The sequence below is a fragment of the Sarcophilus harrisii genome, chromosome 3 (genome assembly GCF_902635505.1).
Source record: "Sarcophilus harrisii chromosome 3, mSarHar1.11, whole genome shotgun sequence".
NCBI classification, from domain to species: domain Eukaryota; kingdom Metazoa; phylum Chordata; class Mammalia; order Dasyuromorphia; family Dasyuridae; genus Sarcophilus; species Sarcophilus harrisii.
Window position 1 is genome coordinate 73,665,526 of NC_045428.1, and position 13,760 is coordinate 73,679,285.

The 13,760-nt window shown below is 34.4% G+C and overlaps 1 protein-coding gene across 2 annotated transcripts in view; it reads right to left on the reverse strand.

Moving 5' to 3' along the window:
- The window catches only part of MAP2 (microtubule associated protein 2), a 356,866-nt gene that overhangs the window by 254,853 nt on the left and 88,253 nt on the right, over nt 1-13,760 (reverse strand). For both annotated transcript variants that reach the window (XM_031958144.1, XM_031958143.1), the window contains exon 2: nt 6,712-6,761. The gene's annotated coding sequence lies outside the window, so the exon portion shown is untranslated. The remainder of the gene's footprint in view (nt 1-6,711; nt 6,762-13,760) is intronic.

Genomic DNA, 13,760 nt, shown 5'->3' on the forward strand with positions numbered 1-13,760 from the left:
TATGGTTAGAAAATATAGCAAAAAGCTAAACAAAAGAGACATAACAGAAAGAGAACTGAAGATAGGTGAAATTAGAGCTTTGGGTATTTGAATGATAACAAGAAGACAATTTCTTTTTGGCTAAAGGAATTTTTAACTTTTTGAGGGTCATGGACCCCGTTGGAAGTCAGGGCCAGAATATAGATTCCCTTCGCAATATAATGTTCTTAAATGCATACATATACATTGGAAATGAATTTTGATGAAATAAAGATACTGTTTTCTCCATTCATATTCATAGATTCCTAGAAATTTATTAATTCATTTTCTTTGGGTTCTGCACATCTCAGTTTAAGAATTTATTCATTATTTATTTGTTTCTTTTTAATTTAAGGGGCCTAAATGGCTGGGGAATTAAACACTAACATAATTTCAAAGACAAATATTCCAACCAACACTATTATATATGTATTCAGGTGTATGGGTCTTTTTACATTAAATTCTTATTTTTCTCAATTACATGTAACCAAAAATGTTTAACTTTTTTTTGAGTTCCAAATTCTCTTTCTTCCCTTTCTTTTCCCCTCTCCTTGAGAAGGCAAGCAATTTGATATAGATTATGCATGTGTAGTCATGTAAAACACTTCCATATTAGCCCTTTGCAAAAGAAAATGCAGACCTTCCCTTACTCCCCCTTTCCTCCTGCCAAAGAATGATAAAGATAATTTTTAAAGTATGCTTCAGTCTATATTCAGACTCCATCAGTTCTTCTCTGGAGGTAGATAGCTTTTTTCATCATACTCCAGAATTGTCTTGGATTATTGTATTGCTGAGAATAGCTAAGTTATTCACAGTTGATCATCAAATATATTCAGTTTTTATGAAACAACTGTGAAGATTATGACTAATCTCTCATTTAACCCACTGGAGGGGGCAAGAATTTTTAACATATAAAATTCTTCTGGAATTCTCTAATTTTTTTGTGAAAATCAGGTATCTAGATTTGATTCAATTGATTCAAACACAAGCTTTCCAAAAAATGAGCTTCCTATTTACATATGTATGATATATATATATACACATATGTGTATATGTACATAAATATAATGAATAAGAGAACAAAGGGTTAAAAGAAGTATTCAAATATCTTAGTCAAAGTTACTAAATGTTTAAAACTCAATTTATCCTTTTCTTCATTTACCTTAATTGCTTAGTAAAACTTCTTAAATTCAAAGTTAAATAATACTGATAACTAATGTATACATTCATAACCAAAACTTTCTCCAAGAATTAAGAACAATTTATCTAATTCTGGAGTGAGCATTTTGTATAAAAGGAAATACTTCTGAAAATATGGATACTATTGAGATAAAGAAATTGGGAATATTCTAACTACAAATCACACTCTGGGTTTAGCTTCTGGTTGTTTCTGATAAGTTAATAAAAGATACTACTGCTTCTAACTGGCCTTCTAAAATATGATTTAGATAACCAATTATCTCATTTAATTAAGTGCTCATTTCATTCCAATGTGTGTACTCAAAAGAAAACGTTTCTTGTGTAGGAACTGCCTGTCTACATTTGGGCAGATGATTTTGTTTTAGGGATACTCTGGCTAAAGCTCAGATTCTATCATGTTCCTTTTTCTGTGGTGTCGTTGATATATTTTAATTGATATGTCTTCCAAAATGATGCCATATCATAGAAAAACCTAGGTTGTTTTTGCAGGCTTAGTAAACATATATAGACGCAAATTCCTGAGACATGGTTTTACCAAGATCCTGGAAGACCTCTCCAGAGTTACAGAGATTTTAGGGAATCTTACTGGGATGATATGTAGGATAGAGGATCTTTAGGTGTTGGAATTCTAGTGTTAACTCAACTTGAAACAAGGTGATAACTCAAGGGAGAGAGAGATATTAGAATCCTAGTGTTAACTCAATGGAATTGATACAATGCTTGTGTTCACACCTTTAGAGAGCTCATATAAGCAAGAAGTATTTAAGTACTCATTGGAGTTCATAAGTATGGGAGATTCACAAAGTTAACTTTGTGACTTTGTGAATTCACACTTCCCTTAAAGCTCTTAGGGCCAGAGAGCACTCTGGGAGGAAACCCATAATCCCATTCTCGGATCCCACAATCCCACTCAGGGAGCCAGTCAAGTCAGTTCACTTCGGAACATTGCCAGGGGTCGGAGAGGAGCACTCTGGGAGGAATCCCACAAGCCCACTCTCGGAGGTGGAGTCAGATCCATTCCATTTTCCACCTTTGTGCTGGCTGGAGGCCAAAGAAAGAGAGGCAAAGGACAACTGCAAGAGCTCTTAGAACCAAGGAAAGAGAAAGGCCTCTAAGAAAACTAACCAATCTTTTTTGGAGGAAGCAATAAAAGATCTGAACTTTTAACACCTGGCTGCATTTGGAGTAATTATTACTTTTAACTGAAATAAAGCCTGCCTCCAGAAAACCTCCCCAAGAAACCTGCTCCCAGAGAGAACCATTATTATTTTAAAGAAAAAGAACACCACATTTAGATTAGGCCATTCATAGACATTAAGGAACATTCATAATACCTTTCTCAAAATCTGGGATGTCAGGCAGGATAGATGGAGAGGTAAATGGGATATGTGAGCAAATGAGTATATAGTTTGGAGAGCTAGGGGAGAGAAGACATGAGATAAGAGATGGCTAAAGCTAAAATCTGGCTGAACTGGAGGTTGTAAAAATTGATCAGTGAAGTCCATCAATAACAAATTTTATCTTATGCTTTTCTAGGGTTCAAATTTCAATCCATTTATTTGGACTCTCCTTCAGACTGATTTTTGTAGGGAGAAAAGTAGCATAAAATCCCTATCATAGACTTCACTATACTTTATCTGAATGTGTTTGTTGATTGCTTGAGATTAAAAAATTATAGCCATTAACAATTTTATCTAATCTATCAGCCTGTGGTTCAAAATAAAAATAGGAAAACTTCCATTACAGGTGAGACATCTCTGGTTTTACTACATAGCAAGAACCAAGCAAATTGGGTAATTTTTGAGAATATTCCAAAGTATACCTACATGATTACTTTATCTTTAGAGAGGGTAGTAATAAGTAATATTTAGAGAGGGTAGTAATAATCAGTAATGGCTCTTGGTTGCACCTGGAAGGCACTACATCATATTACCATACTCTATATAGCCATAAATGTTTGAAATCATATATACAGGTTTGAAAAAGAGTGTGACAAAGTTGGGTAAACATAGGAAAAGGGTGAGGTAAAGGAACAAGTTATGTATTCTTATTATTACAGTTGATTATCCGAGGATGTCTGTGACTTCCCTGATACATGTAATACCTCCAGTGGTTCAGATTGCATCACTTCCAATGAATGTTCAACATTGTATACAACTCTTGTACATGTTTCCCTATAAATCCAAAATAGAGGCTTCACCAAATGGCATGAGGGTTTTCTTCTGGTTCTTTGGACATTAATGAAATATAAAAGTAGCAGGTCTATCAGTTACCTTTTATTCTTATTAGATGATTAAATCTGGCTTTTTGTTTCTGATCCTATATTTCTCTGAGAACATTCTAGTTTGAGATAATTCATTTTCTCTAATTATGGGACCATTCTGTCCTTGGATAAGGATCTACATTTAAAATACCAATAGCTAATCAATCAATTAACTGCTTTCTAAGTGCCAGGTCCTGAACTGTTTTTATTGATATAAATAAAAAATAAAATCAGTTCTTCCCTCAAGGAGATTAAATTGTAACGTGAGAAACATGTACATACATAGGCATATGCCTACAAGATATATACAAAGTAGATGAAAGGTAATCCTAAAGGTAAAAGTATTAATAGTTAGAAAGACTAGCAAAGGCTTCCTTTAGAAGCTGATAAAGGCTTAAAGGAAGCCAGATAATCTAAGAGGCAAAGGTGACAAGGAAGAACATTCCAGGCAATATAGGCAGAGAGAGCAAAGGCATAAAGATGAAAGATGAAGAATTGTATCATCCTTAGGACTTGTTACTCCTATACTCCACCATTATGCTACTATGAGTGTAGACTGAAAAGGCAGGAATGCAAGATGAGGGACCATTTTGTTTATTGCTGGTTTTTGTTATGGTTTATCAAAGTCAAATAATTCATCAGTGGTTCTCAGAAAGCACAGTCCAGTGCCGAGCCCATACTTTTGGTGTCATGATTTTCATATGTAAACCTTCATTCTTTTATTTTTTTTTCATGTTTTCAAAATGTCCCCTTTGGTTCTTTCTCACTGGGAAGTGATCATTCTTGAGGAGCCAAGTAGCTATATTAACAATAGCAGCTACTAAATTAATATTCCAACAAGGAAGGGCTCCTGTGGTGACTGCCTTCTACTTTGGAAGAAAAGCTTAATGGACTACCCTCAGATATGTGACTAAGTGCTGCAGTATTGTATATTTTCTGCTTAGACATGAGATTCAAATGAGCTTTGTCAACATCTTAAATGTTTTTATTGCATTTATACTACAAAGCTTTGAATTCCTGCTTCACAGAAAAAAGGCAAAGGAGGAAACCTTGAAAGACTTTTTGTCCATAATGATAGTTTACATAATACATGCAGATGAGTAAACAAAGAAAACTTAGCTATGGTTCTTCAAGAATTTTATTCCCAGACTCTGCTTGCATCTGGCAAAGAAGCATGCTGTTATGCAAAGGGCAATTTGACATAATAGAAGGAGCTCTGGTTTAAGGAGTCTGGTAACTAATAACCATAGATCTTACCCTTTTTTACTGTGTTGGCAAACAACTGTTTACTTCTATGTCATATGCAGGTTGTCTCATTCATTTATCAATGGATCAATCAATAATCACTTATTAATCCCCTGGCACTATGCAAGATAACATAGATAACAGAAACCAAAATGAAATAGTCTGCCTTCAAGGAGTTTGTATTCTATTAGGTTCTTCTAATCATAACTATTTTCCAGGCATGAAAACTAAGACTTAAAATTTGAATGTCTTGGTTTAAGATCATGGATTTAACCTGAACCTTTTAAATTCAAATCTGGGATTTTAATATGAGTGAATGGTAATGTGTTCATTAAGGACAATAATTGACATTTAAATAAGTGCTTTATTATAACTGTAATTGTAAATACTTGGCACTTGATAATATTTCATGTGACCTTCATAACACTCCAGTAAGTCTACCACCATAAACATTATTATTCTTGTATTGCAGATGATAAAACTGAGGTTCAAAGTGGTTAACTGATGACTTGTTTGTGGTCATGCTGCTAATATGTGTTAAGAGGTCAAATTTGAACAATGGGCCCTCCTGATTCTAAAAGGCCATACTTCATTCTTCTATATCATATCTCTAAAATCCTTTTGCTAATGGAAATGTAATTTATTTAGAGATAAAGTTTACTTTTGTATTCATCAGAAGGAAAAAGTAACATAACAAGCCTAAAGACTATTCACATGGATGTCTTCTATATTGTTCTAGCACACTGAGCTCAGATATTTTGGCTGGATTACCAAACCTTACATTTTTGATACATGTGAAAAATATATAAGCCAAATGGAAAGCTCTCCTGATGAATTTGTAACTGTAACTGACAAGGTGCTTTTCAATACAAGTCTTTCTTAGCAGAAAATATGTTTTGCATAGATACTAACCTCAAGCTACAAGATGAAACCGAATAACTCATGCACATGCAGAAAATGTTAATGGTTGAGTTTATTTGTTGGTTTGTTAGAATGATATTTTTTGACCTTCTCAGTTGGCATTATAGCTACTCTTTTAATTTGGGTGGCATTTATGTCAGAATTCTGGTGGGTGAAGAGTTCTGGTTCATTTACTTTGGTACTTGTGAGTACTTTCTGGGAATAAGGATGCTAAGGAAAAGTATTATCAGGCAAACTTTTTTGTTCTTATTTTCAAAGCTAGGAAAATGGAACAAGTTCAAGACAGTTAAAATCCTACTTTCTGCAGAAATCTTTCCCAGTCTCTTAATTCTGGTACCTTCCCCTTTCTGCTTATTTCTAGTTTATATATAGTATATGTAATATATACTCCAGTACATAGTGTGTTTCCAGTACATACATATATCTATATAGATATAGATATAGATATAGATATGGAAACCTTTGTATATCTTTTTTGTATATAATTATTTGTATGCTGTCGCCTCTATTAAACAGTCATCTTTCCTCTTATTTTGTTTTCCTAGTGCTTAGCATATTGCCTGGTACACAGTACAGTACTTAAATAAATGTTTATGACTGACTGACTGATTCTCTATATAATAAGAGAAACAACCATGTTAGACATTTGGTAATTTCAAAAAAGTGATGTTTTCTCCTTCAGTAAACACTCTTTCAAATTCTTTCTCCTGGAATACTAGTATACAAATCCATCTTCACAGAAAGCAGAAGATATTCACATATATATGTCATTGCCAGAATTGATCTTTTTATAATTACCATATATAATGATGTTAATGTTTTAGGTAAAACAAAAATATTTAATGTATGAGAAATTATTTGAGCTGTAAAAATAAACATCTGTACATTTTAAATGTGTAAATCTATCAGCAGTAATCATAAGCCATGAAGTGTTTTGCCTCTCCTTCCTAAGTCCATTTTTCTATTACTTATGAAAATAATCTTTCCATATTTAGAATTTTAAATGACCAATTATGTGATTTGTGATATTTTTTTATTTAATTGTAGATTAAACTATTACCTACCTCTCTTTCAGCTGAAAGTCACAGGAGATCTTGGATCAGATTAATGGTATCTAAAAGAAAACATAAAAAACAACCCATTAATCTAATTAGTTGAATGGAATATATAGAGAATCTATGGATAATATTTAGCACATGATAACCATACAATTTCTGAAACTGCATTATCAACTTTTTAGTTTTGTTAAAGTGCCTCTGACAGGGGTACTCCCTATCTTCCAATCATTTCATATTATCAGTCTCAGAGGTATGTTTAATCTTTAACTTTCCACCAATTCCTTCATCTAGCCAATGACCAAGTGGCATGCATTCTATTTCCACAACATCTCTTATATCCATCCTCTTATCATCCCTAGGTCAACTGCCCTAGGTAAATAAGTTAAGCTCTTATTACTTTTCATCTGGACTATTGCAACAGCTTCCTAGTTGGTATTATTTTCTTTCTCCCCTTCCTCCCTTACCTTCCATGGAACTATCAACATTATCTTCCTATGTCACAAATCTGACCATATTGTAACCCTGTTGAAGAATCTTTGATAGCATAGTAGCATTAGTTTTAGAACAAACTACAAACTCAATTTAAAATTTAAAACACTTTTCAACTCAGTTGTAGACTGAGCTATTTCACATTACAACTATTTCATATAACTCCTCTTCACTCTATGTTCTAGTCAAAATGGTGAACTTATTCTCTGAACTCAAGATTACATTTCCTATACCTGTGTTTCTGCATGCCTATTCCCCATGCCTAGCATACATTCCCTTTCTCAAGGCCTATTTCAAGGAAAGCCTCCTATTTGAAATCTTTCTTTATGCACCAAGAACTTCCCCTGAAATTTTCTTCTACTCACAGCTATATCAATGTTTCATTTCTCCAATGAAATGTAAGCTCATTGAGGATAAGGATTTTGTCATTCCTTCTTTGTAGTCTAAGCAAGTAGCTAGATGGCACAATGGATAGAGCACTGAGCATAGAGTAAGGAAGATCTAGCTCAAATTCAGGCTCATTTGTTTACTGTGTAACCCTGACCAGTGCAGTGCATGGCATATAGTAAGCATTATGTAAATGCTTATAGCCTTCTACCATAAAGCATTGAAAAATGCTCCCTGAACGCTGTGGGGGAAAAAAAAACTTTTGCTAGGAAATAATTGATTTATTTACAAAGTTAAAATGTCACAAAGAATGACAAAGTACTAAGGCAACTTGGAAGTCATCCAGACCAATTATTAATTTACAGATGAGAAAACTGAGTCCCCTGACAAGTTAACATGTTTGCTTAAGCTTTCAGAGTAAGTCAATGGCAAAGGAAGATTTAAACCCCAGAGTTCTTGAATCCCACACAAATGCTTTTTTTCCCCCCACTAAAGTTTATACTCATCCAACAACTGTAGAACTTTAGAACTTCATGCTCATATTCTTTCCAAACTTCATTTGGAAATCTAGAGTCTATACCTAAAATTAGATTTGTTTGATTTTTCAAACCTTTTCATATATTTTATGTAAGTAATGATTTTTAAATGAAATCAGTCCTAATGCTTATGTTTTAGCATGCAAGTCAAAAGATATGTTCTTAGTAATTCTGTATTTAGTGGATTAGCACTTCTTTTGAATGAAGTTTTAACTTTTAAAAAATTAAAACAAGAAGATGTCTGAATCTTTAATCAGAGCACATTTATAGACTTTTTGGGGGGTATTTTTTCACACTACTATTGACCCTGAGATGGTCAGTGTTTAATTTGGATTGATACATCTCTTTTCCTAAAATTAAAGTCAGAAATAAATTTCTTTCATGAAAATCTAAGAAATCTATTAATCTCCATTAGCATCTTGCAGTTTAACACAGATCACTAAATTTTATTGAGGGGTTCTGTGAAGTAAAATGAGCCTTTCATTTACTCTTCCTACTCTTTCTGCTCACATACAAACACACACACACACACACACACACACACACACTTTACTTGTTATGGAAATTAGGCATGCCCTTTGCTTCTTAACAGACAAAGGCAACACACAAGTATCACTGAGACTTTTAATTGTGATAAGAAAAAAATGTGTAATTACAAGAAATCACCAATTTAAAAAGATTGCATCGGTCATTCTGATATTTTGAATTTGAAATCTTTTAGCCAATATGAAAAAGTAAGTCATTAAAATGATGCTTAAGTTCCAAGGCTAACTCACAAAAACCTTAAAAAAAACTAAGATGTGGTTAAAATAATATATGTTTTCAATGAAAAACAAAAGAAAGTGATACATTCTGTGAATCTACTGTTGGAAGTGGTTCTGAATGTCTAAATTCACTTTGAACTTAAATGATCTTTCTTTTCCATTACACAGGTATGTTATAAATATAAATTTACATTTAACAGCTGTCAGTACTGCCCCTTTTGGCTACCCAAATGAAATAAAGAAAAGGAGGAGAAAAGGGAAAAGAAATAGCAGAGAAGCAGGGTATAAGAGACAGAAAACATGTTTCCCTGAAGCAACCAGTATTAATTGTGAGAAAGAGAAGATCATAGATTGAGATTGATGAAGTGTGTGTATATGTAAAGAAGAAATTGGATGTAATTAAATGAATGATGAGTAATGAAGGGCAGAGGAAAAAGAAGGAAAGGGAGGAAAAGAGGAAAGGGAGAGAGAAAGACAGAAAGGGACAGAGACAAACAGAGAGACTGAGAGAGACATACAGACAGACAAAAACAGTGAGAGACACAGAGAGAGAGAGGGACAGAGAGAGAAAGAGAGAGACTGAGCAAAAACTAGAAAGATATATTGAGAGAGGTCTATGTATAGGTGTACATATCACTATTCATATGTACATGTGTGTAAAGGAAAAGATGTTGGGTCTTATAGCTTCTTGAATTAGTTAGCAAATGATGGCTCATTGCAGAATAGCTTGCTTGTTGTCCAGATCTTGCAAAAACATGAGAAATGGGCAATGTGCAATCAGGTGATTATACATCTAAGACTTGTACTACTTTTCTCTCTCCTTTCCTGGTAAGCAAATTAACCAAGAGAGTAGAGCAATTTTCCCTCTGAAACACCTAAATACCTTCATCTGAATTGTGGTGAATTATCACCTAGGATAATTTGAACAATAGTACATAATTGTCCCCAAGAGATCCATTATCGCCCAACTAGAGAGGAATGAAGCAGAATGTTCCAGTTCCTAAGTGAATTTTTATGAGATTAAAAAAAATTATCAGATACAGAATGAATATGGAAGTTCCCCAAATTGTAGTCTCTTGTCTGACTCTATGTGACAAGCAAAAATGACTTGTGGAAAGTTTTTTGGAATATTTCTTTCTGAAATGGTAATATGGCTACCCCTGAAAAAGAATAATTTCCCCTGGCTGAATGGTATGGGGTGTGAAGAATTACCTTGCAAAAAGAACCAGACAAAAAAGAAAACATTGGTTGCCATTTGTTGGTAGTTTCAGGAGTAGTAAAAGGAGGTGATAAGAACATTTGCTATGAATTACATAGAACAACATAAAGAGCTACAAATAAGAGCAAGGCTGCTACATGTCAACTACCCATAACTAAAATGAACTAAAAGAGGAGCCCTCTACTGAGCATTTGTGAGATTCAATCTATTTTGAGAGCCCTGCATAATCAGGATTATATAGCAATGTGATATAATGGAATAAACTTGGGTTATATAGTAAAAAACTGAGTACAAGTCTTAGCTATACTACTTGCTACCTGTATGACCTTAGGCAAATTCAATTTTATTTCAAACCTTCCATGGCATCCTTTCCCTCCCTTCTCAGTTGAGTTCCTCATACTTAATCTCATATTTCTCTGTTATTCCCTACTGTCTCCTCTTGCAATCCAGGCTACGATTATGAGGTTTCCAAAGCCAGTCCTTCTTCACATTCTCCTTTAATCCTATCTCCTCTCATGTTCTCCAAAAACTTATCTCCACTATCGTCTCATATCTAATTTTCAATACCTCTTTATATGCTATTTTCTTCCCAGTTACCTACTAAATCTTCCCCATTTTAAAAATAAGAATGTTCACTAGACCCTAGCATCCCTGCTAGTTATATCTCTTTTCTCCCAGCTAAGCACCTTAAAAAAACAACTTACATATATTTCCTCCACTTTCCCCCCAACCTTTCTCTCCCCTTTGACAAAAAAGGATCTATTTTCTCCAAAATTGCCAATAATTTCTTATTTGCAAACACTAATGGCATTTTCTCAGTTCTTCACCTGTCTGTGATACATGGCATTGCTGTCTACAAGCTATTTCTGGATATTCTCTTCCCTTTTGGCTTTTTTAGCACACAGCTTTCTCTTGGATCTTTTTCTACCCATTGGATCATTGGTCTTCTTTGCTGAATTATTATTCACATTACACTTATTAACTGTGGATTTACCCCACAGCTCTATCTTGGGTCCTTTCTATTTATTTACTTGGTATTCTCATTAACTGCCAGAGGTTCAATTATCATGTCTATGTAATTTTTTTCCACATCTATATCCAGGTTTAGTCTGTCTCCTGACTTCCAACCCTGAATCATCATTTGTCTTTAGGAAGATGTTCAGATTGAAAGCCATCTTAAAATGAACATCTTTGAAACAGACCTCATTGTTTTTACCTCCAAATGTAATCCTTTTCTGAATTTTTATCTCTCTGTCCATGGTGCCACTATCTTTCCAGTCACTCAGCCTCATAATTATAGTGTCAACCTTAACTCCCTCTTTATGTACTGCTTGTCCCACATAGCCAACCAGCTGCCAAATCTTATAATTTGATTCTCTTTTGTATACTTCCTCTCCTCTCCATTCACATACCAACAGTTCTAGTTCAGTCACTTATCACCGTTCCATCTAGATCATTAAAACAGCTTCCTACTTGAGCTCCTGGCATTAAATCTTTCTTCACTGCAACCCATCCTCCAAATAGCTCCTATTGTCATTTCCTAAAGGATTGGTCTGTTCACATCATTCTTTTAAATAAATTCAGTGGCTTCCTATTGCCTCAAGGATAAAATATAATCTTCTCTGCTGGGCATTTAATGCTCATTACAAATTTGTCTTGTCTTAAATTTTGAGTCTTTTTATATATTATTCCCTTCCACATATTCTATGATTCAACTATACTGGCCCATTTTCTCTTTCTTGTATACAACACAGCATCTTTTGTTGCATTAGCACTGGCTATTGTCCAGCCTAAATAATCTATCCTCATTTCAGCCTCTTTGTTCAAGATTCAGCTAAAGTGTTGCTTTATGTGGATGGCCTTTCCTCATTCCCCAGATCCTTTTTTTCCTCTCTTAGGTTACATTATTTCTTTTATGTACCTATTTGTGTACATGCTGTTTGCCTTGTTATGATTTAAGACCTTTGATTTGACTCTCCCAACTCTCCAGGCCTTTCCATCTTGTCCCATACAGTTATCTTTTCTCCTCCTCAGTTTTCCAATGTGCCTTTACCTGCTGTCTTACCTCCATTAGAATGTAAGCTCCTAGAGGATAAAGGCTGCCTTTCTTTCTGCTTGTGCTTATATTCCTGGCACTTGTTTTTTGTCCTTTGTTCTCAAAGAGGAAGCATGACATCAGGGAGGTGATGCCACAACATGCAAGTGAAATGGATTTAAGTGAGGGAGGACTGCCTCCCTTTTCCTTCTAGAGCTATCTGGAACTAGTGGCAAGATATAGCTCAAGATACTGGAGATGGCTCTTCATGCAATGAAAATCTTGGCCTTTTTAAGGTCAGGTCTTTAATAAGTTTCAGTTTGACTGAAGCAACATCCATTTAGTAATTAAGGCTAAATGAGGCAAAGAATGGCTTCTTTTGCCTAGACAAAAAATAATGAAAGAGAAAGAAAAGAAGGAAGAGAGAAAGAAAAAAGAAGAAAGAAACAAAGAAAGCAAGGAAGGAAGGAAGGAAGAAAAAAAGAAAGAAAAAGAAAGAAAGAGGAAGAAGGAAAGAAAAAGAAAGAAAGAGGAAGAAGGAAAGAAAAAAAGAGGAAGAAGGAAAGAAAAGGAAAGGGAAGGGGGGAAAGAAAGAGAAAAGAAGGGAAGGGAAAGGAAAGGAAGGAAAAAAATCTAAATAAATAAATATATCTGGCAGGGGAAGACCCTCAGGATTTCTGGCTAAAAAAGAAGTGACTGCTATTTTCTTGGCACTTACAGTGTCTGTCACATATGAAGCACTTAATAGATATTTTATCTAATCTATATAGATCTCAATGCCTCAGTCATTAAAATATGTGACTTGAACTAAATGATCCCTAGGGTCCCTTCCAATTTTGATGCTATGCTCCCAAGAGCCTCAAAGGGCTAAATAAGTAAATGTCAACTATCACTATTATCTGAAGTCCTCTGGCATAGCCCAAATAGCTTTTTTATTTTATTTTTACATGTTACATAACCATACAAAAATTTTAACATGAGCTCCATGACAACTAGCTAGTGGAGAAGAATGAATAGGGAGTCATTAGAGATGTGCTTCCTCTTGGCTTTATCAAATAAAAAGAAGCCAGGCAACATGTTTCCATATTATAATGATAATAAGAAATGTCCATTTTTGGTGCTTCTTCCATTTATCAAAGATCATTATTAGAAAATAAATTCTAAAGGGAAAAAAAGATGATATCTTTCTCCTTTAGTGAGAGCAAAAACCTCTGGTAGTTGTATTACTTTTTATTTTAGAAGGTGTTTCCAGAGGCAGCACTAGGAACAGCTGCTATGCAAATAGTACTGCATGTTTTTTCTAGCTAACTTTTTAATCAAAGAAAAGATCCAGAAACATTGAAGATTTAGGGTACCCTCAGGGTCTCTCCGCACAGTGAACATCTGTCATTTCAAACACACAGGTCAAGACTTTGTGCTCCTCTCTTAACAATACCTTAAACATAAATCTAAATAGATTTCATTCAATAGAAAGGCCCTCCAGCTTGGGGGCAGCTTAACGCAGCAGCATCTCAAAATTGCCAGCATTTGATCTCCTGTCCCGACACTTGCTTTTCTTCCCATTACAAAAGAAAAAGAAAAATCAGAAAAGCATGTGTTTAGTAAATCCTGGAAAATTTTCCCTG